This window comes from Sardina pilchardus, chromosome 15 (assembly GCF_963854185.1).
Source record: "Sardina pilchardus chromosome 15, fSarPil1.1, whole genome shotgun sequence".
NCBI lineage: Eukaryota > Metazoa > Chordata > Actinopteri > Clupeiformes > Clupeidae > Sardina > Sardina pilchardus.
The window spans coordinates 21345001-21354470 of NC_085008.1; positions in this window are offsets into that span (position 1 = coordinate 21345001).

Consider the following 9470-nt stretch of genomic DNA (forward strand, 5'->3'; position numbering starts at 1 on the left):
GTGACTATTTTCGCCTACATTATTTACTGAAATGTAAAGGAGGCCAGCGTGCCAGTAGCTACTGGTATCAGACACTACAAATGATTTAGGGTAGGCTTTTTTATTTACTTGGGCTCCGCAAAGCACAGGGCAGTCTGTGGGGCAGTGTATTTCGAGGCATTTGTGAGATGTTTCGTTTGGATTATTAAGTTTCATGTCGTTGAAAGTGTCGGGATTTCCACCAGCTGTTTGTGAGAGAATTCGTTGAACATGCTCTGTCTGTGCTGAATTAAATCGAGTTATTTGCATCGCGGCCACAAGTAGGCCTAGACTAGGCTATATGCTGTGTGCGTATTAGACTATAGCCTAACTCCTGCGCAAACAAAATGTGTGCGCGTAGGCTCTGCGTTAAGTTTTTTTTTTTTTTTTTTTTTTAAAGATATTTTTTTGGCCTTTTATGCCTTTAATCAGATAGGACAGTGTAGGGTGACAGGAAACGAGTGGGAGAGAGAGTAGGGTGGGATCTGGAAAGGACCACGGGGCGGGAATCGAACCCGGGTCGCCGGCGTGCGGTGCAGGTGCCCCAGCCATTCGCGCCACGACTGGGGCCTGGCTCTGCATTAAGTTGATTACGGCTACGTGTTCATTAACTCTTCTAGCAGGGGGAGGTAGTGGATTTAAAAGTAGCCAAGAGACTATTTTGGCGCAGGTTATTGTTAATGCGTTGTCGCTGGTCGTCGAAATCATGCTGAATTGCAACGTTTTGTTCCAGGATTGTCATCAAATGCAGCAGTGCAGCAGTGAGGCAGCACACACACGGCTCCGTGATCCAGCATTGTTGTTGTTCTGCCAAGGGTCTAGTCAGGTGAGGTCAAGCGCGGGGGCTGTACTAGAGGTTCGAGGTGGGGCTATGTCGTCATAAAAACCCCAGATGTGCCTTTACACGGCAAAACGAAAACGGGGTTTTCAAAAACCATCGTTTTCAGCCTCCAAAACGGCGCCGTCGTGTAAACGAAAGGCCTAACTGATGAAAAAAAAACAGTTTTTGAAAAAACGTTGTCGCGTAAACAGGCCCTTAGATCCAGGTTGAAGAACTGTTGATTTCAAGGCAGTGCTACCTGAAAGGTTTGAGTTATGTGCCTTGAAGACAAAGGTGGGGGCCAAAAAGACCATCAAGCACCTGAGTGATGTATAAAAAAACATGACCCCACATTAGACTTTGTAATGTTCAGACAGACTGAGACAGACCATGAACACGTATCTATTTAAACCTATATCGCAATACAACCCAGTCTTTCCAAAAAACTGCTATCACTGCTAGCCTACAGTCCTCAGGACAGAGGAGCTATGTCTAGATCGAGCTGGATTGGACTGGATCCACATTAGGGCGGACACACCTCTGACTCTCTCCTGCTGCTGCATCACAAACTTGTAAATGCCATTGGCAGCTCGCCTTAGACAGTACACACACACACACATACACACACACACACACACACACACACACACACACACACACACACACACACACACACACACACACACACACTTAACCACAGATTAACTCAGATGTACAGTTATGCACCACTGGACTTGTATTTCACCCATATATTTGCAGATAATCTGAACTGAATTTTCACTACTTTAACCCAGAACCACTAAGACATACATGTGAGAGCGGTTTTGTTCTGACTCCCTTTAACATCAATATATCTATTTTTAATACCACATTCTCTCTGAAGTTCTTGGTTCGATCTGTCTTTTCTATAACATATATTTGGCTATTTCTGCATTAGGGAGAATAAAGTCAGCCATGGTGTATAACAGGAAGTACATCAAGTTATTCATTTATCTTCAGTACAGGTAGAGACCATGAATTTCAGATGTCAACAGGTAGGCAAAACACATCCCTCCTCTGGGCCTCCCATCCAAAGCAGGTGGGATGTGGGGATGGGTTCCCAGAGAAAATCAACAGGGAGTCCAATGAGAGAATGACGCTTTATTCATCATTTCTCAACGAATGACTCTCGTGTCCTGGTCATGAAACTATAGATAGCCACGTAATATATTTTGTTTTCCACACCTTTTAAAGGATTTGAAGCGGATTGTTATTGCTTTTACGCGTTTGGGTAGCTTTGCGCAATTACGCGCGCCATGAGTAATTGTTTTCATTATTTAGAATTATTTAATAGGCCTAAGTTGAAAAGTGAAGCCTAATATCATATCTCATTGTTTTAGGTTGACATTTGATAAATAATTGAAAAGCATGCAATTTCCATGGACTTTACTTTAAAAAAAAATGTAGGCATTGAGTAGATGCACAAACGCTTGTTAGGACGGGAAGATGGGGAAGACGGGGGTATTCACATCCACTTAAGGCTGTGTGAATCTGGCATCAGGCCATGTCAGTTCACATGTGATTTGATGGAGCAGCCCCGCCTACCCACCAACTGAGAGGAGGCGTGTTTTATTGTCGTTTTGAACATGCTTAACCAGAAGACGCCAAAAGAGTCGGGGTCTGACAGGAGTTGCTGATAGGCGTCGAAGTTTAGGTTTGGCTACAGATACTTCGAGAGTAACTCAGAGTGACTAAGTCCAGTGAAGGAGGCTGTAGCCTAGCTTGCCCAGCCTGCTAGTTGTCGTTGTCGACATTTCATCACTCACCAGCTTTATTAACTTCATCATTCTGCAAGCTACACCATGTCGCTGGGTGGTAAGTGCCGTTGTATTGCGTATTCTATGGATCAAAGCCGCATGCCTTTGTCCCCGCGGTTACGTGTTCAAAAAGTTAGAACGGACACTGATCACGCCAATGTATAGTCGAAGATGGGCAAGCCTCGTTATTCATTATGAGTAGGCTAGTTATTATATCGTTATTGGGCAGTGAGTTGTCATTAGCCCAAGCTGTGGTAAATGCGAAAAACGCGATCTTTTTGTCAGGACCGGATTTCGAAGCTACTAAGTCCAGGGAAGTAGGCTAGTTTGCCCATTCGGCTAGTCAACTTCGTTGTCGACATTTTATCGCTCACCAGCTTTATTAACTACATAATTCTGCAAACTAACCATGTCGCTGGGTGGTGATTGTGCCTTTCGTTGATTATTCTACGGATTAAAGCCGCATGCATCATGTGTACTCGTCCCCGTGATGTACAAAAAGTTGGAACGCGGGGGCGGGTCAAGCCCATCGACAGTATGTACCTGAAGATGGGCAAACATTGCTATGATTAGCTTATGCTATGCTATGTATAATAGTCCGCTAAGATGACGGCGTGCTTTTACATTCTGTCAGACTCATAAGCTATCAGAGCAGCCTTGTCCGTTCTCTAGTGGATTTCATTGAACGTGAAAGCAGACGTAGATCTGCGTTCTGAACTTCTGATTTTTGGATGCAAGGGTTCGATATGTGTGATGCACTACAAGGCTATTTGTTTCTTAGCAGAAGCCATGAAACGGTAAAGGTCAAATTATTTATTTAAGAAGACATTTAAGAAGTTGGGTTTTTTTGTTGACTTTGCCTCGCGTTCGCCTCCAGTTTGACATGTCAGGATTTTACGATAATGGTAGCAATCTCGTGATGCTGATATTGATTTAATTTCTGCGCGTATTTCTCTGAACACAACAGTAACGATAGACATGTCTATGTCAGCGCTTAATTCGTTAAATAAGAGGTACTGGAGTCCGCGCGTCTGTCTAACTATACGAACACAGCTGTCAAAATCCACTTTTATGTCTCTGAATAAAACATACATTTTTATATTTGGTATTGCTAATGCGTTTATCCCAGTTAATTTGTCTCATTTGGACATCAGCCTACTGACTGTAAAGGTGACGCGGCGCAGTAGGCTGAACGGAGTGTGATTTTATTCCAGGCCTAATTATTGCCGGTAAACGATATCAGTTTATTAAAGAGTTCATTAAAGAGGGGTTTTTTTTTTTTGCAAATTGCAAGATTGCAAATTGTTATCTCAAAACCAATTCTATTTCACCAAATATAAATGTAGTGCAGGCCTTTACCGTTACAACGCACAAATAGGGAGCAGGGAATCCCAAACGGTAGGCTACGCGAGCTGCTTGGGGGTATGAAAAGGGCTATGGCGGAGGTGTGTTTAAAAGTTTTTTAAATCGTTTGTAATTAATTCATGAATAAATAAATAATTTCGAATCAGGCCATAGGGATATGGAAACATGAAATCAAAGAACATGATTTGTAAACTCATAGGCTATGTTTTCATTAAAAGGGCGGCTTATTAAACATGATACCTGGAATATGTTAGAATGTGTTTCTTTTTAATGTGTCAGATGGTGGGGATACGCGAGCCAAGTCAGGATGTAGAAGGTCCACGGGGGAAAAGTTTGGGAACTGCTGGCCTTTTCAATCAAATTATCGTATGCTGAAATCGTTATAGCCTACTCGCTTAGGACGTGATTAGACAGGACGGGGTTAGGCGTAAACAACCCCCAATTTTTACCTCCAGCTTTTCAAAGGCCTAAGGAGAATAAACATTAATTAAAAAATATTAAAAGGAGTTTCAGATTAACATGTTCACTTTCAAAGTGTCCTTATCACTGCAATATCTGTATAAAAAAAGGATAGGGCACCTTATAATGTATGTTGGGGGTGCCAACTAGTTTGAGGGTTATGTAAAGAATAAAACATATTCAGCGCACACTACAAAACAAATCCCCTTAATTTCACCCTTTATAAATGCCTTACTTTTGAAAGGAGAAAAGCCTTCTGAATTCCCCCATTGTTTTTTCGATTTCCCCCTTAATTTCCCCTCTTAATCAAGAACTCCCAGAATTACATCTCAAAACAGCATGTTACATCGAGATGATACTCTTGTGATCTCCATTGCGGCAGATCCAATTTACGTTATGCTGCCCCATTTAATTGGGAACGTATTTGAGCGCACACAAAAGGGAGAGAGCACGGCAGATTTCAGATGGCTTGTCATTGTTGACAAGTGATGGGATACAAGGAGGTTTTATTTGTCACATGCATATTGCATATGATTACTAAAGTAACGAATGCACTGAAATTGTCAATATATTTTTTATTAGAAACATGCAGCCCACCAGCCAATTTTCAAGACCCAATGTGGCGCTTGAAATACAGGGTCAGTCTCAAGACGCACTAGTTATTTTAACTATTCACTTGGTCACCTTGAGTGATTTAATGAATAATCAGTGGTGTAGTGGTCCCTGGAGAAGTGGGTATACTCTCGGTTTTCACCTTAATAAATAAATAAATAAATTGTCCAGAAAAAAAGCCCTGTTCTCGAAACAGTGACATGTAGACCAGGGGTGGGCATTCCCCCCCCCCCCCCCCCCCCCCCCCCCCAAGGGGCCACATGAGAAACTGGTACTGTTGAGGAGGGCCGAACTCAAAACACAGAACTCAAGTCTGAACTCAATTCTGTTCAATTATATTCTGTTCTTGTTTAACATTAAGTAAATCATATGGTTTTGGTTACTATAGTAAGAACAGGTGAAAATGTGAGGGAGACATAGCCTAATAAAAACAGCAATATGTATGTCCAGTATTTAATCCTCATTCTAAAAAAAAATTGACATTGATATGTTTTTTTTTCCCCAGTTTACAAAGACTGGTACAAAGAATAGTAGCTACTATTGCCTAGGCTATAATTGGGCTAGCTAGGCCATGGAAATGTGAAGGAGTCAGTACAAACATGTGCCTCCATTTGATCAACACTCAGCAATTTGTCAAAGACCATCATTAAATGGTACTATAGCCTACATACAGAGCAAATGTGGAGCAGACAATAGTAGGCTATGTCAGTATAATCAACATTCACAAATAAAACTTTTTTGTGAATGTAGGGTGTTTTTGCTTTAATGCACTGATTGGTCAACTCGCTCTGCTGTGTGTTGATCCGGCTGCTCCAAGCAACCTGTGGGTAACGTCGCTAGTTCGCTAACATAAGCTTTGCAAATAAACTCAGACATATTTTGGTTACAATTACGGGGTATTCCGATTGTAAACTGTCTGTCAGTAACATTTTGAAATCAACTATTCGTATCGCCACCAAGCAGCAGTAAGAGTTCGACATTCTGGCTACCGTTGCGCTGGTAAGCGACGCAAACAAAACTTTGACAGGTTGTCACCGCCGATGCAACTGCATTGTGTCGATGCGAAACTACTCACCAGCACATCAGTGAGGGTGTCGTATGCATCCACGCACAAACGTATGGGTGTAAGAAAGCTTTACAAATAAAAGCAACGATGTTGATTTGCGTGCATTATCTCTATGATAGGCTCTTGGCTACTGTTTTTTCATGGACCTTACGCGGGCCGGTCTGGGAAAGGCATCAAGGGGGTTTAGAAGTGGGTATCCGCGATGTTGACTGAAAAATAAGTGGGTATACGCCGTATACCTGCGTATACCCTGGACTACACCACTGTGAATAATCATATAGCCTAGTTAGTTGGTCGGTATTTCACCCAGACAGAACTAAAAATATTCTTTTTTGCACTTTCAAAGTGAAATTGCCCTTGGGCAGCAGGTTGTCTACTCCTGGCATAAGCCTAGAATGCTATTCAAATAGCTGGAAACCGTTATGTTGCATCTCTACTTAGGCCTAATAGGGCTCGGGCACACGCGTCGCATTCTAGGAATATATCCGCCATGTTGGTAGCGCACCAAACGTAATAATCAATTCATTCAGACACAGAAGACAAGAAGCAGAAAATGTATAGTATTAGCGATTATTTTCCTCTTGCGATTGTGGGTTGGGCTGTTACACCCCACTACACAGCAACATACGACCAAGAAGGCAAAAACTTAGTAACAGGCGGGAGTAAATCCATAGTAATCCATAGTAAACTAAGGAGTGAGGCTGCCAATATGGCTGCCCGTAAAGTTTCACGTCATGATCCCAAGCCCTAATTCCATGAACTTTGCCCTGGTGCATGACCTGGTGCACAGCTGTTCAAATCTCTACTCTTTATCAGGAGAATGTCCAACTCTCATTAACCCACTGGGCTGAGAAAGGATATTGAAAAAAGCCTGTTTTGAAAATATTGTATATTTATAAATGTTGTGCTATTGGAAGACATTAGCCTGCATTCCCTTAAATACCAAATAGCACTGTCAACACGTTGGCTGATTCTTTAAAGAATTAGGCTACCAATTCCTGCCATTGGCACAAAGTGAATCAAAAGTTTGATTTGATATCTTTATCATTCTTCATAAGATGGTTGATGAGTCAAACCTTTATAAGGTGGTTGTAAAGAAGTTCCTAACAAATATTTCCACTTTACAGCGAGAATCGCAGCAGTCGTCCGGGATGTCTGGACCACACTGAGATGCTGCATCTGTAGGGTGCCTCATGATGCAGGTAAAATAGTTTGTGATTCAAGCAACACATTATTGTGATTTACTGCTGCCAATAGTCACCTTAACAAAGGCTGATTTATACTTGTTTTGTATTGTTCATCTGTATCACACACTAACTACATTATTAACAGATATCCTTTTTATTCTTACCACAGATGGGACATTGCAACTCTCTGTTGAGGAGACTGACCCTTATCATGGAAGCTCAGTACGGCCCTTTGTGGATGTAGCCGTCATTCAACCCGAAATAAGTCTAATAACCATTCCAATGACTCCGAAGCTGATTAGTTAAGGCAAATTAAGCTAAAAAAAAACTTGCACAGTACACCTTCAAGCTGCCTCAGCCTGGCTACTTGTTAGAGCCATAGATAATAATTAATATTTGTTTATTTTTTGTATGAGTATTTTTATAATGTATATATCATATATCATCATAAAAAGAAAGAATAATCTCATCTAGAGTTAATGGTAAATTGAAAAATGTTAAAATTAAAAAGGACTAAAAAGGACTTAATTTGATAGCGTGCGTAAAAACGCATTTTGGCTTGAAGAACGTTAGAAGAGAAATGGATGGACTGGAGAGCACGGTTGCACACAGTTTTTTGACCGTGCTTGTCGTGTTGAGAAATCATACTGGAAAAACTGTAATAGGAGGAAACCTTTAGTTAATTGGTTATGTAAATGGAAATTTTGCAAACCTTTTTGTAACCCACTTTCCCATAAATGGGGTTCCCCTAAGGAATTTCTGGAATATCATGTAATTTTGATTAAGCCTATTCCAGACATGGAAAGTCAGGGAATTTAACCATGTTTGAGGCAAAGTCATGGAATATCAGGGAATGTTGTTGTAGCATTTTAAAATCTACTTGCCAAAGTATATTAAGTCTAACACAAATATATCCATGCAGAATTTGTGTATATCTGGTCATAAGCTTTGCTGCTTGCTTGAGTAGTTATGGTTAGCCCAACTTCGTTTATTCCATGTCCATTTGTTCCTCTTAAGGCGGGGATCACATTAGCCAGTGGCAAGCGTAACGCAACGCTCAGACCATAATAATTATCCAAAACATTCTATCTCCTTCCTAAGTTCAATCTTTGTTGCTACGTTCTTAGACAAATCTGATTGGTCAACATACCGTTCCGCAGCCGAACCATAGAGAAACCTGCCGCTTGCCGCTGGCTAGTGTGATCCCCGCCTAAATCAAGTTGTTCTGAAATCTTTGGCCAGTATATTGTACCCTTCATTGTGAGTCATGGAATTTTTTTTTTTTTTTTCGGTCAAGGAAGGTCATGTAACTCTACATTTCACTTAGAGCCTGTTCACACTAGTCATTAGAATGCGTCTTGGGCAAATCTGATTGCAAGTGTCTCGTTCTAAAGACTGGTGTGAACAATGACCAAAACGGTTTGGAATCAGATTGTTCTTAACCACATGTGGAGGTAGTTTAAGACGCATGTATCCACATATGTTCTGTAGTGTGAACGCTCAATCCGTCCTTATGCGTCTTCGTCCATGATGATAAACCAATAGATAAACATTCTAAATTCTAAAGTTACATTCTACAGGTAAATCCGAATGCAAGTGATCAGCTGAGACGCATATTAGAATACTGGTGTGAACGAAATGCGTCTTGGCTGATCACTTGCAATCAGATTTGCCCAAGACGCATTTAATGACTAGTGTGAACAGGCTTTTAGAGTTGGGAACCCTGCAAACCCTGCAAAATCTGACTTATCTATGTACTGTATAGCCCTTGTTTTTAATGGCTGCTCTGTTCTGGATTTTATGAATGGTATATCCATGGCTTTCCATGTTAGCTTATGGAAGGACAGGGGCTCCCAGGGAAAGAGTGAGTGGAAGAGGTTAGCCTCTCTGTGAGTCCTCTCAAGTGGCTGTTTAGTGGGCTGCTGTTTTCTTTGCCATCTTTGCCAGTTGATACATTTGAGCCCTTTTATATTTATTGAAGATGTATAAAAGAATATATATTTAAAATATTGACATATCAGTGTGGTACATAACTGAAATTCATTTGGATCTAAATCAAAATAATTACAATATGTCAAAATCTGTATATCTAATATATTAACGATGATCTTCCCCTGTTGTAAATTATGTTTGATAATGTGGCCTTT